The following is a 21,991-nucleotide window of genomic DNA, read 5'->3' on the forward strand; positions in this document are numbered from 1 at the left end:
TGGTAGATACCCTTTATCAATTTAAGAATGTTTCCTTCTATTCCCTGGTAGCTCAGTCGGTAAAGAATCTGCCTGCAGTACAGGAGACCAGGGTTCAATCCCTGGGTCGGGAAGATCCCCTGGAGAAGGAAATGGCAACCCACTCCAGTATTCTTGCCTGGAGAATCCCATGGACAGAGGAGCCTGGGGGGCTACAGTCCATGGAGTCGCAAGAGTTGGATACGACTTAGTGACTAAACCACCACCACCACCTTCTATTCCAAGCTTACTAAAATTTTTGTGTATCACCTCTTTTTTTTTTTGTATCACCTCTTTCTAAACAAAGATTAAATCGTGTATTGCCTCTGTGTAAACAGAGATTAAATCACTATTAACAACATTTTATTGTAATGGAGAGTTTATTTTAGAGGCAGATCAAAATTATGGGAGAAACTATTCATATTCTCTGACCCAGCTATCTATGTCTACATAGAGGCAGACCATTTGGATCCCAAAGACATAAGCCACTCATCATTGGAGTCACCTGAATGTTACGTGTAATTCTTATGAGTCAAGAGAGAACCTTTGAATGTCTTAAGAATCCAAATGTGTATAATGGGCAAAGAGAAGAGTCCAAATGACATTCCTGTCATTACTGGTAGGTGCTGGTTTTTAGTCACAGGGATATGCTGAAAGGAAGGCATTGAAAGGGCTCAGCACTGTCAGGTAATGGAAGAGAGAAACTGACTACACTGACAAGTGTTTTGAGAAAGAAACTCCTGCTATTCTTCAACAAATTCTACTAGGAGAATGGGTTAACTATTTAGAAAAAAGTCTATAATCACTCCTACTCCATGCACATTGAAAAATTAAAAAAAAAAATCAAACCGCAAAAAACTTGAAGAAAAGGTAAATGAATATTGGCTATCTAGATAGGGAAATTGTTCTATGTATGAGGGTGAAAGCAAGAGACTGGGTCATGTAAAACCTCTGTAAATAAAGGGATCATGACTTACAAGATCAACAATAAATTAGGCACAGAAATAATATATTTATTGTATGAAGAACTGATGCTCTCTTTGATCAGAAACACAGAAAGATTGATCTGTCCACAAAGTGGGAGATAAAAATAATGAAGGATTGAAAGCCTGTTCGGCCTCACTAAAAATCAAAGAGAGGCAAATTAAAACAATCGTTAAATATCATTTATTGGTTATCAAATTAGCAAACTTTTTCTTGAAGTGTGACTATTAGTAAGTTAGAAACTCCTGTTCACTGTTGGTGCTTGAGTTTGCTATAGCAGTGTGACAGTGTGGTGGGTGTTAGAAATATGCACTCAGAGCTGCCCATCATCTTTTGAACACCATTTCTATTAAGGTTGCCAAATTTAGCAGAGAAAAATATAGGATGCCTGGTTAAGTTCAAATTTCAGATAAAACAACAAATAATTTTTAATATAAGTATGTTCCAAACATTTATGGGATATACTGGTTCTTAAAAATTATTTGTTGTTTATCTGAAATTCACACTTAACCATCTTGTATTTTATCCAGCAACGTTCTATACTTGTGGGAATTCTAGGTTTATAAGGGCCATCTCATATTCTCTGTGTCCTTTGCAGTTAGCCTGCAAGCATACGACCTCAGCTTTGCTTTCAGGAGACTTAGACTCTACAGTAAGGACGATAATTAAATCCAGCTCTGCATGGAGCTTCCATTCTTGCTAACATTGGTGATGAAAAGTGGGGTTCTGCTTTTTTTTCTTGGTGCTGGTGACAGTGCAGGGCAGTGGGATTTTTTATAGTGATGTTCAAGGCCACCACATACATACAACTCTAAAATGTGCTATTTACTTAGATTATGATATCTTTTTCATCAAGCTTGTTCTGTGACCTGGTTTGGAGCATCATTTCTGGCCATTTAGCCTTGATTATTCAGTCCTCCCAACAATTCTGTGAACGACTCAATATCCTTTAATAAATTCATTTTCTGCTTAATCTTCCAGAGTCAGCTTCTGTTGCTTTCAACTAAGAAACCTGACTGACAGACAATATGTATCAAGAGCCTCAAAAATGTGCATATCCCTGAGTGAAATCAGCCAGTCACAAAAGGACAGATACCGTGTAAGTCCATTTATATGAAGTTCTTAGAGGAAGTATATTCATAGAAGAAGTAGGGTGTTTGCCAGGGGATGGAGGGAGCAGGGAGTAGAGAGTTAGTGTTTAATAGGGACAAGGTTTCAGTTTGGGAAGATGAAAAATTCCTGGAGATGTATGGTGGTGATGGTTACACAACAATGTGTATTACTTAATGTCACTGAATAGGATGCTTAAAAATGGGTAAAATGGTGCATTTTACGTTATGTATATTTTACCTTGATAAGGAAAAACCCTACAATAACCTCAGCCAGTATAAATATATACTATATATACAATATATTAATATATCTAAATATAGTTAATATATCTAAATATATACAAAATGCATGAAAGCTCACATTCCTGCAGGGAAAAAAATGTGCATGTCCTTTGAGTCCCCATTCTAAGATGTTTACTTAAGTGCAGTCTATACTGTGGAGAAAATTTGTATACAGAAGTGTTCAGCCAAGTGTTATTGAAGAAAACTAAAACTTTGGAAACAATCTAAACCTCTGATATTAAGAGAATGGTTGAGTAAATGATGGCATATTTAGATATCAGTACACTCTGCAATCATTAAACAGAATCATTTAAGGAATATTTAGGGTCATGGGAAAATGCTATCATAGTAAGTGACAAAAATCAAAATAAAATTTACATGTGTGGTATGATCACTATTGTGTTAAAAAAAAAAAAAAAGAGCAAGGAAAAATAGCTGGAAGAAAACATGTCAAAATGGAACAAAAATGCCGCCTTGGAGAAGGGTCCTGGTTCCCCCTCCAGAGACATACATAACAATATCTTTGAGCTGTTTTTCAGATACTGAAAACCCCACCAGGTGGGAGAAGGTAACTGTATGCTTCCCACAAGCACAGTCTTAGATCCCAAACCAGTTGGAACCAGACAGCTGATGATGCTGACTCCCACTTATCTCACCACCAATCAATCAGAAGAATGTCCTTGAGCTGATCACGCCCTCTTTGAATCATTACCATAAGACTCCTCTACCCTCTCTAGGTCTGGACACATAGTTAGTTTTGAGGGCATTAACCCTCTGTGGCCCCCTTTGCCTGGCAAAGCAACAAAACTACCCTTTTCTAATTCAAAAAAAAGAAAGAAAGGAAGAGAAAATTTGCCAGCTTGAGGTTGCTCTGGGTCATCAGCTTATTTTTCCCCCTACTTTTAAAATACTTTTCCATTTGTTACACAGTGAATAAGAATTGCTTTTGTAACCATAAAAAGAAGGCTTTTCTCTAAACTTATTGGACAACCTATACCCCACCAGGCAGGCTCATGTCCATTGTGCAAACACACTGGATGATTTCTGTTGGGTCAAGGACTGTGCAGGCATAGGATTTTAGAGTGACATCTCAAGGCAGGGCATGGGGGCAGAAATGCAAAAGCGCTTACTGTTTCTCTCAATACCACTCACAACAGAGCTCCTGGAAAAATACCCCAAGTGCCTCAGAGTAACAGCTCACTTTTGTTGATTCTGATTGGTTTTTACATGCTTAGGATTTGCTTCTGGTATTCCTTTTGGGGAATGCCTCCTATATAAGGTGGCAAAGTCTAGCCAGGCAGATCTAGAGATTATAATTTGATGAACAGCTCCAACATAAGGATGAAGGGGCCTGTTTCTTACACAGAGACAGGTGAGCCTAGGAAAGAGGGGGGCAGGGTGGAGAAGGGGTCGTATGCAGAGCAACAAAGTGCAATCTTCTCAAGTATCCATTTGACTGTGTGTTGTGCTGTGTTTAGTCGCTCAGTCATGTCCGACTCTTGGCAACCCCATGGACTGTAGCTCACTAGGCTCCTCTGTCCATGGGTTTTCTCAGGCAAGAATACTGGAGTGTGTTGCCATGCCTTCCTCCAGGGTCCATTGGCTAGCTCAGTAGTAATTTTAAATAGTATTTTTATATGACAACAAACTTGAATATATTATGGAGCTAAAAGCAAAAATTGCCTGGATTTTTAAAGTAAAACCCAAGACTTCAATGAAATCTTATGCTCACAGCATTTATATGCCCCTGCACAGAACACCTCTGTCTGTGCACAGAGCCCTCAGGTGGGGTTTACTTGAGAATAAGGCCCATTTTATTTAACAACTCCAGATTTATTCAACGTGACTAAATAAATGCATGGGAATCATTTCTTTTTTCCCCTCAAATCTTGTGCAAGTTTTTCCTCCTTTTGCCTACTTGGTTTATGTCCTGGAGTTTTTGCACAAAACTGGCTAACATGTTATTTCTGTTCAACTTCATCTGAAAATCCAGTGTCCTCAGAGGGACATTCCTTATCAAAGCTTCCAGATATATTCCGTGATTGCAGTCAGCCCTGAAGTCCAGCTTGTAGGTTCCTCTTTCAGAATCTCTTAAACAAACCATTGTCCTTTTGCAATAGTTTCTTCCAAGTCTTAACAGAGATCTCTGTTCTCTCAAGTGATCGCAGGACATTTTTGACTGAATTGTGAAACACTCTGATATTCTAGAAAGAGAAATGGGTCATGTGAGAACTCTAGTGGAACACACAGAGATCCATTTATTCATCTATTATTTCAATGACATTCATTAAGCATCTGCTATGTACTAGGCACTGTTCTAGATGCTGGAGTTTCAACGATGAGCCAAGTTTGACACCATCTTACCCATTGCAAGAGAGAGATCTGAGTTAAATAAACACAAATACATGGATAATCATCATAAGAATAAATAAATAGGCCTTCTCAGCCACCTCAACTCTGCTCTGATGTGTGGACAAGGATGTCTAGAATACTGGCTCATTATTCTCATCTCTCCCCCCTCCTTACTGTAGAATTATACATCCACACCCTTTGCCATGCAACTTTGCAGTGCATTCCACCCAGTAGAGTAGATGGAGTATATTTCTTCATTCTATCTACTTTGGGTTTGAGCATGCGACCTACTTTGATCAAGGGTTTCATTTGGCCCATATTTGTGGGCCAAAGTGATAGTGTATCAGTTCTGAGCAGAGACTTTACCATCTTACAGAAAAACTGGAATGAACATTTTGGCCAGCCCAATACTTTTGCTTCTGTATTGTACTCTTGCCAGCCACTAAAAGATGACTGTCTACAGGTAGCTGCTCCTCTTTGGCTTGGATCCTGAATGGACAAGCAGACCTCAGGAGCCAGGCTAGTCAATCCCAGTAGACCAAAACCAGTCTACAGAACCATGAACAAGAGATAAAGATTTGTTGTTGTATCTGGAATTTGAAGGGTTATTATTGTAGCAAAACCTGACAGGTCATCAGGTTATGGATAGTTACTTGAGTACCTACTATATGTGAGGCTCTGGGCTAGGGGTTGGGTTTAAGTGGTTAGCAAACCCAGACACTCTTCTCATGGAAATCACAGTTTACCCCTTTTGTTTGGCTGCCATATTTTTTCTCATTATTTTTTATTTTCTCTTTAAATTGGGGCCAGTAAAATATGCTAAAAATATGTCTGAAACCTCAATGTTACTGATCTGGTCTTGAGTTTCTACCTTCCACTAACCCCTCAACTTACTTGGGCTCCTAGAATGGAGGTGTTACCATCACATTTTCATTTCCAATGACATGGAAAATCTGTCTCCCTTGGGAAAAAAAAAGTTGTCCTTGCCAGTATCAGGGAATTGAAAAAGATTGGAAACTACTCCTATTTTAAAATTCTGTCTTCAGTTATGAAAATCTTTCCAGTAATTTAGTGCCTTTAAGGTGTTTTGTAGATGTAAGCAGAGTATGCCTTATGGCCTGGCAGTTTTCTATCCAAAAGCATGCAAGGTAGAGGTCTCCTAAGCTTAGCTCTGTGAGGAGAGATTCATCAATCACAAAGCTTTGATAGAACTCATAGGGTCCCTGATAAAAAGTGGCAAATTCATTTAAAACTTACAGCAAAGGGGGGATTCCATGGTGGTCCAGTGGTTAGGATTCCACGCTTCCACTGCAGAAGGCTCATCTTTGACCCCTGGTTAGGGAACTAAGATCCCAAGTGTTATTTACATCATCCTATTTAACCTTCCCAACACTCACAGGGCTTAAGTCTTCAGTGAAAGCATTACTGAGCACCTGCTATGTGCCAGATATTATTGCAGACCGTTCTGGGCATATCATTAAACAAAATAGATAACAATCCCTGACTTCGGGGGCAATGAGGGAGGACAGAAAAGAAACTATTACAATATTAAATAAATAAATTAAATAATATTCTTAGGATATCATAATTACTATGTAAAAAGAAAAATATGACTAAGTACAATTATCTTCTTTGGGAATGAGTTACTAGTATCAGATGTGGGTTCAAATCTCAACTCTACCACTTAATAATTAGGTGATCTTGGGCAAGTTACTTAACTTCTCTGAGCCTTAGTTTCCTCATCTATACAGGCAGAGTAAAACCTCCCCTGGAATACCATTTTGAGGACTGAGATAACGCAGGTACAATGCTTCCCACATTGACCCATGGTAGGCATCAAGGATTGGTAGCTGCCCCTGTTGAGAAGTCATGTATGTTGCCTGAGATCTGAAGGGCGTGATCAGGACTTGCAACCATATTTTTTAAGCTTGTAAATTGAGAAATAATTTCAAAATTACAGAAAAGTTGCAAGAATGGTACAGAGAATACCTCTGATTACTGTTATAACACATGCTCTCTCTGTGTATACACATTCATTTTTTCTGAACCATTTAAGGATGTTACATAATTTATGACCAATTGAAAGTGTCAGTTGCTCAGTCATGTCCAACTCTTTGCAAGCCCCTGGATTGTAGCCCATCAGGCTCCTCTGACCATGGGACTCTCCAGGCAAGAATACTGGAGTGGGCTGCCATTCCCTTCTCCAGGGAGATTTTCTGACCCAGGGACTGAACCCAGGTCTGCTGCAATGCAAGCAGATTCTTTACTTTCTGAGCCACCAGGGAAGTTTATGACCAATTACCTCTAAATATTTCAGCATATATTTCATAAGAATAGGGATATTCTTTTATATGACCACAGTATAGTTATCAACTTCAGTAAATTCAATATTGATACAATTTTATGTGATCTACCATCTTATTCCAATTTTGTCGATTGACCAATAATATGATGACCAGATATGATGACCAATAGCATGATCCTCCCATACAGGGTCCAGTCTAAGATCATGTATATATTTAATGGTCATGTCTCTTTAATCTGGAGACATTTCCATAGACTTTGTCTTTTATGATATTGATATTCTCAAGGAGTACAGTCCTCACTCTCCTCTTTATTTTTTCAATAGAATGTTCCTTATTTGAGGTTTGACATTCAGGTGATACATTCTCAACTGAAATACTACAGAGACGATGGTGGGTCCTTCTCAGGGTGTCACATCTGGAGACACCCTGGTGATGTTAATTTTATTACTTGGTCAAGATGTTACTCAATTTCCTCATTGTATAGTTTTTTCTTTTACTATGCAATTAACAAGCAATTTGTGGAGTAAAACTTGAAGACCATGCAACTATCCTACTGCTAATCAAAAGTCATTGATGACTCTGACCAATACTTAATGTGATGTTGATTTTCCAACCCAAGTACTTCTTTTGCTTTCACCATTGCATACTCTAAACAAGATCCCTTCACATTCCTCCATTTATATATGTATGTATGTGTTTCTATTATTGGTATGGACTCATGGCTTTCTATTTTTTCAGGGTTTCATATTTCATCACCGTACTTATTTTGCTTCTCAATTTGTCAGACATTTGACCTATGGCCCTTTCAGGCTGGTTCCCGTTCTTGTGATGTACCTCCATCATTTATTTTGAGTACTTCCTTAATTTCTGGAATAACAGCATGTTCCAGGACCATCTTGTGCCTACCTTGTCTAGCCCTGAAATCAGCCGTCTTTCCAAGTTCTGTGTAATAAGATCTTTTGATTCTAGCCTGGGGCTCTTTCTGTCACACCACAGCTAGTTCAGCCCCGCAAAGACCATGGCTACATTTGGGGGATTTGCATGGAAAGGCTCATCTCTGGGGTACAGGATAATTCCTGGGGAGTTAAGGGAAACAAAGCTGATTACAAAGTTGTCCAGAGTGTAGAATTTTTTGTGGTAAGCAAATGGAAATCAATGAAGGTTTCTAATCAAAATTCTTGATTGGAAATCCCAGTAAAAAGAATGGGGAAGGAGTGAGCTTGAAGACTGATTTAGTAAAGATTGAATTTCTTAGCTGGGGATAGATAGTATGAACAAGGCAAGTATATACTTGATTTCCTTATATTGAATAAAAAGAAAATTATGTAAAATACTCTCAAAATTTTTTCGTGTAATATAGGAGCACAACCGCTAAGAGAAATGAAACCAGCAGAAATCTCCGTTTCATTTTTGTCCATGTAACATGTTCCTTCTCCCAACTTTTTTTTTTTTTTGAGCACCATCTCCTTTCTCTGGCTGTCCTCTAGTGGACGTGAACTGAAATTACACAATGGCCTAAAACCAGATTGCTAAAGGAAAAATACACCGATGTATAAACCAAGCCAGGCTTCAGCAATACATGAACCGTGAACTTCCAGATGTTCAAGCTGGTTTTAGAAAAGGCAGAGGAACCAGAGATCAAATTGCCAATATCCGATGGATCATCGAAAAAGCAAGAGAGTTCCAGAAAAACATCTATTTCTGCTTTATTGATTATGCCAAAGCCTTTGACTGTGTGGATCACAATAAACTGTGGAAAATTCTGAAAGAGATGGGAATACCAGACCATCTGACCTGTCTCTTGAGAAACCTGTATGCAGGTCAGGAAGAAACAGTTAGAACTGGACATGGAACAACAGACTGGTTCCAAATAGGAAAAGGAATACGTCAAGGCTGTATATTGTCACCCTGCTTATTTAACTTATGTGCAGAGTACATCATGAGAAACGCTGGGCTAGAAGAAACACAAGCTGGAATCAAGATTGCCGGGAGAAATATCAATAACCTCAGATATGCAGATGACACCACCCTTATGGCAGAAAGTGAAGAAGAACTAAAGAGCCTCTTGATGAAGGTGAAAGAAGAGAGTGAAAAAGTTGGCTTAAAGCTCAACGTTCAGAAAACTAAGATCATGGCATCTGGTCCCATTACTTCATGGGAAATAGATGGGGAAACAGTGGAAACAGTGTCAGACTTTATTTTTTTGGGCTCCAGAATCACTGCTGATGGTGACTGCAGCCATGAAATTAAAAGACGCTTACTCCTTGGAAGGAAGGTTATGACCAACCTAGATAGCATATTTAAAAGCAGAGACACTACTTTGCCAACAAAAGTCCGTCTAGTCAAGGCTATGGTTTTTCCAGTAGTCATGTATGGATGTGAGAGTTGGACGGTGAAGAAAGCTGAGCGCCGCAGAATTGATGCTTTTGAACTGTGGTGTTGGAGAAGACTCTTGAGAGTCCCTTGGACTGCAAGGAGATCCAGTCAGTCCATCCTAAAAGAGATCAATCCTGGGTGTTCATTGGAAGGTCTGATGTTGAGGCTGAAACTCCAATAATTTGGCCACCTCATGGAAGGGTTGACTCATTGGAAAAGACCCTGATGCTGGGTAGGATTGGGGGCAGGAGGAGAAGGGGACGACAGAGGATGAGATGGTTGGATGGCATCACCGACTCGATGGACATGGGTTTGGGTAGACTCCGGGAGTTGGTGATGGACAGAGAGGCCTGGCGTGCTGCAATTCATGGGGTCGCAAAGAGTCGGACACAATTGAGCGACTGAACTGAACTGAACTGATAAACCAATTAAGAGAAATAGGCGAGATCACCAGTTAGAGCAGGAAGGACTTGAAATATCTTTGTGTTCAGTCCCTTATTCTGCAGGTAGGGATAATGAAGCCCAGGAATGGGGGAAGCTACTTGTCCAAAGTCAGAAAGCTAATGAAAGGGTCAGAATATAAGCTGTTCCTGGAACACACCATCATTTCAAAGAAATCCTTGACAACTTTCCTGTTACAAACAGCCCATTTGGATGTAGAAGAGTTTACTTAAATTTTGTAATACTTAGCCATCCAATATATATTTTTCAGAACTTCATTTTTAAGAATGAGAGGGAGCAATCAGTAGTTATTCCATTATACGAAATACTCCAACCCATTCTCAGTTTTCTGTTTTTTATTTTTAATGTTTATTTATTTGGCTGCCTCAGGTCTCAGTTGTGACATGTGGGATCTAGTTCCCTGAACAGGGATCGAACCTACGTCCCCTGCATTACAAGCTGGATTCTCAACCACTGGACCACCAGGGAAGTCTCTCAATTTTCCATTTTTTAAATAGTAGCTTTTAGAAGATATATTTTATAAACCATAGGATTCATGCCATAACTACTCGACACCTACCATCATTCCTTTAAAATACATGTAGACAAGCTTTTCTTTAACAGTTGAAAATTATTTATTATTCTCTTTTCTCCTTGAATATATAGTTCTGTTCCTCTTCTCCCAGATTTTTATCCTAATATAATATATTTTCATTCTTGGAAATGTTTATATTGATCATCCTGCCATACTTCTTTGCAGCAATATACATATACATATGTTAAACTTATATTTTTCATTTTGTGTGACCATGATGCACTAAATATTACCACTTTTCTTCTTAATTGAGTTAGCCTTACATTTATATTGCTGTAAGGCTCGATGGAAATAAATGCAACAATTTTAATCAATTATTAAACACCAGTACATTTTGATTGGAAATAGAGCTCCAAATGAGGTGTATGAGGCAATTTTCAATTAGTTCATATTTCTGTGGCTGACTAGTTCTTACTGCTAAAACAACACAGGGTTCAGCTTCACTTTTTACCTATTTTCCTTTCCATTTATAGACCTAAGCATTGAGGAAGATTATTCACAAATTTAAGTAGATGAGAATTTTGTCATAATATTGCCATTCAATTCTTTGAACCCTTTTCAAGTATATTTAAAAATAACGATCTATGATTAAAGTGATTTTTTAATGGTTAGCTGACAATTAGGTATTCATACGATTTTGTTGGAAGTAAAGAGTTGGAAACCAACACTACCCCATTGTTGTAGTCACTCATGTTCTCAGCCTCAATAATGGTATTTTGAATTGTCCCTCTCTTTGTCTCTATGGAGGTTTTTACACCCTGGGGCCATTCCTTAGAGTAAGTTTTGAGATGGGTGAGAAGTATGGTTTTTTATTGTTCTGCCAAGGGAGATACAGGTGATCATGAATGGGGGAGGCAGTAAAGGAGAATTCTTCAGGTTGCTTCTTTCTCAGGCAGATGGATTTTAGGAAATCTGAGGACATATGAAAATGGAGGGTCTGGAAATTGATTCCTACAAAACTATCTTTGCCTATCTATGCCTACAAAACTACCTTTGCCTACAAAACTATCTATGCCTTAGAAAAATCTTCATGTACCCTCAGGGGTATGTGTACTTATCTCTAACAGCTGCTCCAACCAAGGAGTTCTAAAATGTTAGTGCTTATGAGAATTGATGGTGAGTTTGTGAATATGCAAATTCTGGAGCCAGATTCCCTTTGATCCTGATTCAGGAAGCCTGGGGAGGCCTGGGCTCTGCATTCTAAGCACACCTCCTTCTCTCTCCTCATCTGAGGCAAGTTGTCTGTGCCTGACACTCAAGAAATCTTGGGTTAGAGTATAAGGTGCAGAGGACAGTTTTTGCCTGTGGGCTGCAGCATATACACATACCTTCGTTTTCTTAGCTCAGGCTCTAGGGCAAGCCTCTGAATGAAGCTAAAGTAGCTGCCTCGCAGGTTCTCTTTGGCCACACAGGCCCCACAAGAGTGAATAAACCAATAGCAATTCATGGATGTTGGTTACTGACAAAATTAATCTCCATACAGCCTTGCTCCCTCCCTTCTCCCCACCTCCTACTTGCTCCTGCCTTACTGGGCAGATGGCAGGTTTTCTTAAGATTGCTCATGTGCCGTGATTAATCCACAGGAAAAAGGAGGGTGGTGCATCTTTCAGGAATAGTTGCAGGCAGTGGTGTGCTAGTGCCAGCTTATAATACCTGTGAGAGCTGATCATTAAATTTGCAAGCCATGTATTAGACAAAGGCCATGTATTGCAAAGCCATGTATTAGAACTGTCAAAGCTATGGTTTTTCCAGTAGTCATATATGGATGTGAGAGTTGAAGCATAAAGAAAGCTGAGTGCCGAAGAATTGATGCTTTTGAACTGTGGTGTTGGAGAAGACTCTTGAGAGTCCCTTGGACTGCAAGGAGATCCAACCAGTCCATCCTAAAGGAAATCAGTCCTGAATATTCATTGGAAGGACTGATGCTGAAGCTGAAGTTCCAATACTTTGGCCACCTGATGTGAAGAACTGACTCTTGTTAAAAGACCCTGATAATGGGAAAGATTGAAGGCTGGAGGAGAAAGGGACGACAGAGGATGAGATGGTTGGATGGCATCACTGACTTGATGGACATGAGTTTGAGCAAGCTCTGGGAGTTGGTGATGGACAGGGAAGCCTGGCATGCTGCAGTCCATGGGATCCCAAAGAGTCGGACATGACTGAGTGACTGAACTGAACTGAACTGATGTATTAGACAGTCATACTTAAAATGTAAATTACAAGATAAATTATAGTGAAGACAAAGGAAATAAGTACTCAAAAACTCATCACTTCCTAATTGTTTTCCTAGCTTTCACTATAAGGGTTTTTTTTGTTGTTGTTGCCGTGAGCCATGCATGGTCTTAGTTCCCTGACCAGGGATTGAACCTGTGCCCCCTGCAATGAAAGTGAAGAGTCTTAATTGCTGGACCACCAGGGAAGTCCCCCTTTTACTATAATTTTTGATCTTAAGGTTATTTACATCTATTATAGCTGCATGGTAGGACTACTATATAAACGTGCACTGCTGTGTATCCCTTCTCAAGTCCACACTAGGTGATGTCACACTGGTAGCTTGAAATCGGCTATAGTGAGAGTATTGACATGGCAGAAATGGCAAATGCTACCAATGGAGGCTCCCTCTCTTTTGGAGAGCTGACTGTTAAAACATTTACCAGCACACCCACCACTGGTTGTTGGCCTTGGGAAAATCCATGGCCACACTTGACTGCCTCTTGGCCTTGCCCAAGTGAGTTAGCTGCTTGAACATCTATTCCTAGTTCAGGGACTTTTAAAGTTGAGGGTGCAAAGAAGTCTCTTAGGAAGATGTGAAAAAAGATTCCTGCCTCTCCCCTACAAGAGGTTATCATTCAGTGTGACCCAGGAGTGTGCATGGTTAACAAGCTCCCAGGTGCTTCTGAGGACGGTGGACAAATCAGACATCCCACAATTTCAGTGCTGCCCTGCCAGACTGAAGGGAGAAGACCTTGAAAAAGGAGAAACAAAATGTTCTGTTCTCAACATTAATACTTGAGAGCAAAATGCTTTCATGTAATTGTTTACATTTATAAGATGAAAATAAATCCTTTCCCTAATGGAGATGCACAAAAGCTTGACTGACCAAATCCAGCCTCTAATGGATTATTCCTTTGATTTAGCAAATGCCCACGTCAAGGTAAAAATAGAGCCAGTGAAGTCACACATAATTTTCAATCTCTCTTCTATTACTGTATCCTTTTTCACAGCAGGCAACTCAAGTTGGACATTTGTTGAGCATCTCATACTTGTAAGGCCCTGTGATCAACTTTCATATACATTCTAAGGGTCAGTTCATAATAATCGACCATGAAGTGGAATCATTCTCTTGTGTATTTGTTTCAACTTGGTTCCTGGAAGTTTTAAGGCTTTCTACCATCCTCCACTCTCATTGCCATCGGGATCTCTTCCAGCCTTTGGTGCTTCTGCAGTCTGTCTGCACTCCCTCCACCTCATACTTAGGGATTTGCTCTTGCCACATACAGAACTTCATAAAGATCTTTGTTTTTTACCTCATCCCAAACTCATCTTTCCTGATCATGGATTCTGAATTACCAAAAGCAAGATTCGATTTAAGTTCTCTTTGATCATTATAATACTCAGCTTTTTTAGAAAGCAGGTTAGTTCTGGTTTGCTGTGCTTTAGCAAACACTTTGTTCTGTAGCTAACTTAGGTTGGTTTCACGGTTCACTAAAATACATGTGAAATTTCTTTGGGGGTTCAGCAGATTGATATAGTTCCTTCTTGCTTTTTGGTTCCCTGTTTGGTCTGGTCCCAGGAGAGGAAAAATACTGCCATCTGCTCCAAAATTCCTCCTCACTCTTCCCAGCAAGGGACAGTGAAAAACCTAAGGCCTTTTGTTCTCCTAGCAATTTTAAGTTATGACTTTGGTCTTCTTATCCAGATAATGAATAATATATACTGCAATATTTTATTTCTTAAAGTTTATTTATTTAATTTTTCGGCTGTGGTGAGTCTTTGTTGCTGCATGCAGGCTTTCTCTAGTTGCAGTGAACAGGGGCTACTCTTCGTTGCAATGCACGGGTTTCTCATTGTGGGGGCTTCTCTTGTTGTGGAGCACAGGCTCTAGGCACGTGGGCTTCTGTAGTTGCAGCATGTCGGCTCAGTAGTTGTGGTGCTCGGGCTTAGTTGCTCCATGGTGTGTGGGATCTTCCCGGACCAGGGATGGAAGCTGTGCCCTTGCATTGCAAGGCAAGTTCATGACCACTGTACCACCAGGGAAGCCCCAGCACTGCAGTATTTTAAATGTTGAGCATCAGCTAGAGGAGACAATATTTACTGATTCAGCTGATGCATGTATTTGGGAGGAAAAACATTAGGGAAAATGCTTCTCAGTACACTGATTTGGGGCATGATCAGTTGTAATTAGAAATTCTAGGTGTAGAACTCAGTCAGACTGTGCCATTCTGGTGCCACAGGTCAGAAGTTTTAATGCCAGCATGAACATAAAGACATTAACAACACAAAGCCACACCTGTCCTGGCAGTTGGGTGAGAGAGGTGATGGGCTTGGCTTTATTGAGGTTCCTAGTTGCCATATAATACAGCCAGCTCCTGGAGCAGTTGAATTTACTGCAGTGAAGCTCTCAGGGATGCTCTGACTTGGGAGCACTAAGTGCCCCCTTCTAGTAGTTTTGGTTATTGTTGGTGTTGGGCTGTGAGCCATCAATTTATTGTCGTAAACATGGTCTTACATTCCATATGGGGCTTCTCAGGTGGTGCGAGTGGTAAAGAACCCACCTGCCAATGCAGGAGACCTAAGAGATGCGGGTTTGATCCCTGGGTCGGGAAGATCCCTTGGAGGAGGGCATGGCAATCCACTCCAGTGTTCTTGCCTGGAAAATCCCATGGACAGAGGAGCCTGGTGGATTACAGTCCATAGGGTCGCAAAGAGTCAGACATGACTGAACCAATTTAACACAACACAACATTCCATATTCCAGAAGTAAGTAACCTTGGTATGGCCTCTAACAGTGACGTAGCTCAGAATACCTTAGACAAAAACGTGAGGCCCATAGAGTTTGTTTTGGAGTCTTATCTCCCATATGTTTCCCTTTCTTCCTTCCTGGTATCTTCCAACATTTTCCAGAGCCCTATTTTTCTTTATTCTCAACTATTAGTTAATGCCAAATGATAAGGAAAATTAACTGATACCACCTTAACTAGTTATTCCTTCCCAGGGTAAAAAACCTTCAAGACCCAAACAAATGAAGCTATGGAAGTATACTAAAGGCAGAGGAGTTGATATACCTGGATGCGGTGACTGGCCTTGTAGACAGGTAGGGCAAGGTGAGCCAACTCTATTACCCACCCTCCATTCTCCTACTAGTCAATTCCATAACCAGGAATTCCATCTCCAGAAATGAGCTCCCTGAGTTGACTTCAACAGACTTCACATGGCTATGACTTTGCAGGTGACATAAACTGTGATTGCCTTGCATATCACAGGTTATTTAGCTATCTGCTGAGGAAACAAGAAAGTGAGAGAATTCTTAGCTATACTGCCTCTGAAGGAATGCTGACCAGGCACATGGACCACCAGAGTTAGAAGGAATCATAATCTAAATATCCTATTTTGTTAGGCTCTCAGAGAATTCCTTAGCTTTCCTGAAATCACAAGGCCACCAGAACCAAGGCTACAAACCCAGGCTCCCAATTCCTTTGCAGAAGATTTTTACCATCTATGATACTGTTTATCCTTAGAAGTTCATGCTTTATACTTCCATTTTAAGGATTTATCATCTTAAGTCAGTAATTAGAAATTCTGACAAAGATATTTGCCTCTATGTTTTCTGTTATTCATAGTAATAAAATACAGACAGGTACACCCTCAGTATCCATACATTGCTTACATTGTGTTTGTATGATAGAACATTAATGCACCATGAAAAAATATGGAAACTGCCCATGATGTGTAGTATGAATAGTATTCAAATTATCTTGTATAATTATATAAGCTTTTAAAAATATACATGCATAAAAATAAAGCTAAATATTCTAAGATATTAATATGTTATCTTTGACTTACAGTATTATGGGTGATTATTTCTTAAACTTTTTGGTATAAGTCACATTTTCTACAATGTGTATTAAAATAAAATAAATATTTTAAATTAGAAAGGATTTCTTATGAATGTGTCAGTTTATAGACAAGGTATGTAGCTACTGAAGCCTTCCTTCTACCTAAGCCTTACTAGTCCCTGCCAGCAATCAACATATACAACCCAACTCTGCCCCTACAAATGCTTCTTCGAGGGTAGCATTTTACATGGAAATAATCCTTAGGTCATGGTTTCTCTATAGCTTTTTGTTAAATCCTCCTAAGATTTAGGTTTCCCACAAAATTCGAAGTTGAAAAATGTGTAACGGATCTGCCGTTATTTATGCTCTACTGCTGATCTGAAGAGGCTTTATTAACAAAGGGCTTCCCTGGTGACTCAGTTGGTAAAGAATCCGCCTGCAATGCAGGAGACCCAGGTTCAATTCCTGGCTGGGGAAGATCTCCTGGAGAAGGAAATGACAACCTACTCCAGTATTCTTGCCTGGAAAATCCCATGGACAGAGGAGCCTGGTGAGCTGCAGTCTATGGGGTCACAAAGAGTTGGACACGACTTAGTGACTAAACCACCAATAGTGGAAAAAGGTTTCTATCATATTAATGAAGAGTGCTCTGATTGTGACCTTTGAAGGAAAAGGCCATACCTTATTATCTTTTATTCTTTACAGCACCTCAGAGTAGGAACTCAGAAAATATGCAATAAAATGATTGAAATCATAATTGTAATGCCTTCATGAATTTCTGAGATTCAAAGCATATTAGACTCCCTCAAGGTCTTGAGACAGATTAAGCACTGGATGTTTGCTAAATGAGCGCAACCCCAGTGGAGCAACAGGACAGACTGTAAAACTGCTTTAGGATAATGCTAAGCATCTGAAAGCAAGGCAGGAAGTTGTCTACAAAAGAATACCATTATTTATTTACTAAATAAGTATGGCTATCTATATCATCAAATCTCAATAGAGGAACAGATAATATAGACAAATCTAATATTTTAAAAGGTGATATGAGTAGAGAAAAAAGGCACTGACCTAAGTAACTTTGAAAAATGGTGTTGTGATCAGATATTATGACATAAAAGTCAAAGGACTTTATGTAAAAACTGTATTCTAGTTGGTAAAGGTGTTTCTCCCAGGGATATGGGTTAGCAATTCTGAAACTGCTGAACATTTTATGTTGTGATTGAACAAATAAGTAAATGGATAGTGAGTAGTGGAAACCAGGTGACTCACTGTTGGAGAAAGAGGTTATTCATAAGAGGAGGAAACTAGAATAATTTATGCACTAATGGATCACTCAGAGACATCAGCAAGGATTCATATCCAATTTAATATTGAGATACATAGAAAATTTTATAGATGTGGATATAAACAGAGATTTGTATGCATGCATATATTTCTTTGCTCTGTCAGCTGAGATGGCCTAAGAGAAACAACGCCCCAGTAGCAATGAGCACATCTATCACCCAGATCTTCATTTTTAATACCAGTCTCTAATAAAACGAACTTGGATAAGTGGTTGATTACAGAACTGGAAACATATGAAATGAACCTGGAGCATGTTAGGAGTGACATAAAGAAAGGAAGTGCTCAAAAAAAAAAAAAAAGTCAAAGGGACATAGAAGCCAACTTGAAAGAACAAGTTGAAAGACAAAATAATGCAGTGTTGGACTACAACTCAAAGTATAAAATAGTTACCTGTAAGTCCAAGCTGATACAAACAAATGGTTGAATAAATAAATAAGGGAGAAGAGATCTATCTCCTGTCCTAAGCAATTCCAAATTAAGTTATACAGATACTTGCTTCTCAAGGAGGTGGGCCTTAACTCTTCCCCACCCCATGAGTTTGGGCTGTGCTTAGTGATTCACTTCCAAAGAACAGATTTATGGAAAGTGAGAAAAAAGTAACTTTGTAGTAGAGAAACCTGACAAACACTCCTCAGCCAAGTGATAAGTCATGCTGGTACTATATATGCTTGATGCGATGTAATGAAGGAGCAATCCACCTCCGTGAGCTTCCTCCCTAGAGGCTACAGCCTATTGAATCATGAGAAAAATACCAGACAAACCCAACTGAGGGACACTGAACAAAATACTTAACCAGTACTCCTCAAAACTGCTGAAGTCATCAAAAGCATGGGAAGCATGAGAAAACATCATGGCTAAGAGCCAAAGGAGACCTGACAACCACATGTAATGTCACATCCTGGATGGGATTCCTAAACAGAAAAAGGACATTAGGTAAAAACTAGTGAAATCCAAATAAAGCGTGAGTTAATAGTAATGTACCAGTGTTGGTTGCTTAATGTGAAAAATGTGCCACTGTAATGCCAGATGCTAACTGCAGGGGAAGTTGGTGCAGGGGATATGTGAACTGTGCAAACTTTTCTGAAAAATAGAAAACTAGTCTAAAACAAAGTTTATTTAAATTAAGGAAGCACAATATGCCTAAATGAAAGGTATTCTGGACTGGATCTTGGAACTGAAAAAGGACACTAGTGAAAAACTGGTGCAATATGAATAAAGTTGGGAGTTTACTTAATAGTATTGCAGCAGCGTGGATTTTAGTTTTGATGAATGTACCATGGTAATGTAAGATACTAACATTAAGGGAAACTGGGTAATGAGTATACGGGAACTCCGTATTTCCTTTGGAGCTTTTCTGTAAATCTAGTTATTCCAAAATAAAATTTTAAAAATGTAGTGCAGAGTAGCTGGACATACAAGCTAGCTCGATCTGCTTGGGCCAGCCTAGATAACCTGTAATCTACATGATGACATTTGATTTATTGGGGAATCTGCAGTGGATCGCTCCCCTCTTCTCCACACCCCCCTTCGCGCTGGCCCTGCTGTATCAACCTGAATGTATTTCACATGCATGGATCTACACCAGCCATGTGGTTGTGGTTAACGGGGGGAGCCTGGGTTCCCCAAGACTAGATAACTTACATCTAGAGAACAAAAGAAAACAGAATGGACCAAGCTTCAGAACTGAAGGGAACAGGAAAGCAGTTGCGGGGAGGAGTCTGATAATCAGGAGTTAGTTTGAAACAGAAGACAGGTAAGATTTGGGGGGAAATAGACGATTTTAGGCTGGGAGGAAGGGGGCCAGAGACCAGTGAAAATGTTGCCTTGGTTAGGTACTTTGTTTTTTCTGCCTTACCTCTGGCTTACTCATGAGGTCTTTTACTCGTGTTATCTTCGCTACTTGTAATATTAGATGAACAAAGACTGGCCTGAAAGTCAAGTGGCTGTCATGAGTTACTAGGAAGCAAAAAACCAGAGAGGGAATCGGATGAGAAGGGGCATTCCTAGGGCTACAGCCACAAGACAGTTCCAAGTCTCCTGCTTGTTTCCGTGGCCACCTTCTCCATCAGATTGTGAGCTCTTCTGGCACACGGATGCTGCCTTATTCTTCTCTAGTCCCAGCAATGGTCTGTACATAGGAGATGTTCAATAAACATATGCTAATGCAGAAGTAAGGCAGGAAGCTAGAAACTCTAGTCAAACTGGGCATGATTTTCTTTTGCAAACTTATGGGGAAATATTAAATCCCAAACACAGTTTTATTCTGAATCCCCATAATAAAGACTTAAAAAATTCCGAAAATTTGATTTTTTCATATCAGTAAGGAGAGCTGGCTCTCAAAATCTGAAATTGGAATTTGGGGAACGGATATATTAATGTGATACATATATTTCAAAGAATAAAAAGCAACTGCTTAGCTGTATAATGGGAAAGACCAGAGAAAATGGCATGCTAAATTATGTTGTCACTCATATTTTAATAATTAATGTAAACAACATGAAGGCAAGGGAAGGCTTGTTATGACTCTCCAAAGAGTTTTTAATGAAATGTGACTTTAAACTTATTTAGGCAGCCACACTAACTCTGTGATGAAATTTTCACCAGAGAAAGGGAAAATAAGAAAATATGGTTACTTTTTTCAAAAGCTAGGTTTATTCACTTTAATAGGCTGTTTGTTGCTCTAAGATAAGATTGTGCTTGACTTTTTTTAGTATTAAAATGTTCTCTCTTTTATGACGGTGGCTTCCCAGGTGGCTCAGTGGTAAAGAATTCACCTGCCAAGCAGGAGATGTAGGTTTGATCCCTGGGTAGGGAAGATCCACTGGAGAAGGAAATGGCAACCCACTGAGTATTCTTGCCTGGAAAATTTCATGGACAGAGGAGCCTGGTGGGTTACAGTCCACTGGGTCACAAGTCAGACATGATTTAGCAACTAAACAACAAATAGATAGTGGAAGTTTTTTAAAGTGTTGAGTTGACAAAAAAGGGCTGGTGCCCTATGTCAATCCTTAAAATACTATTCATCCATGAAATATCAGTATCTGAAAAGTGCTTCCACATCCTCTCCTTTTTTTTTTTTTGGTCTAGAAGTGTACTGAGGGATTTGGGAAATGCAGTGAGAAATGTATGTCTATTGAGCACTGGGTAGGTACCAAGTTTTACATATACATGATTTTCACTAAATCCTTACAATTTCAGTGAGATATTCTCATATTACATATAAGGACGTGGAAATTAATATAAAATGACATGCCCAAGGAAGGTGCTAACAGAGGAAACCAAATCTAAGTTTATCTAATTCTAGAATCAGTGCTCCTTCCTATAATACCACACCACCTAATACAGTGAGTTTCTAATACAGTTCATTTTAGGGAAAAATACTGTTCAATTTTTCTTTACATACATCTTGATGCTACCTTTTCAAACTCACTTTCTGACTTGTAACTTTGCAGTATATTTATATAATGATAAACCAACATTTTAAAAACTAAATTTAGAAGTATCAGTATTGTTCTCTTAAGCTTGCATCCCAACTATTTTGCCTTTGCCTTTTTGTTCAACAAACAACATAAAACCCATCAGGAAATACTCATATGGCAACACCCCGATTATACACAGTTGAAACATAACATCCAGCACCACAGCAAGACTACAAGGCATCAGGCAGAAGTCAGTGAAAGCCAAGCAGCCTCAGAGAGTTGAAGACACTGAGTTCTCTGAGACACTAGACCAATTCCACTGCCATCCAGACCTTGAGACTAAGAAAGGGACCGGTTAGTAAGCCACTGGCATAACAACTTGATCTGTCTGTCAGGCAGAGTACAGGAAATTGAGCAGAGAGGTGGGGAGAAGATAGTGAGGGAGGTGGGAGGAGAGGAAGGAGAAAGCATGTCACTGGCAAGAAGAAGAAGGCAGCATAGAAATAAAACCAAGGCAAACAATATGGAATGAACTAGAAAATCCAGGACACTCAAGACTATGCTGATTAATAAGGATATGATCATGGCTCCTCAGCTTCTCACTTACATACTGAAAACAAGTGCAGTAAAGAACATATAAGCATAGAGATGAACTGCTAGCAGTGTTCATTTTAGAACTAGAATTAAAAACTATTTTTCTTAAAGG

General features: G+C 39.4%; 1 non-coding gene across 1 annotated transcript; it reads left to right on the top strand.

Annotated features, from left to right (window-relative positions):
- Positions 1–16,927: 16,927 nt before the first annotated feature.
- On the top strand, positions 16,928–16,999 carry TRNAC-GCA (transfer RNA cysteine (anticodon GCA)). Its single transcript has one exon. It is a non-coding gene; the product is annotated as a tRNA-Cys (tRNA).
- Positions 17,000–21,991: the final 4,992 nt, after the last annotated feature.

The sequence above is a fragment of the Giraffa tippelskirchi genome, chromosome X (assembly GCF_054371585.1).
Source record: "Giraffa tippelskirchi isolate mGirTip1 chromosome X, T2T-mGirTip1v1.2.pri, whole genome shotgun sequence".
In the NCBI taxonomy this organism is placed as follows: Eukaryota; Metazoa; Chordata; class Mammalia; order Artiodactyla; family Giraffidae; genus Giraffa; species Giraffa tippelskirchi.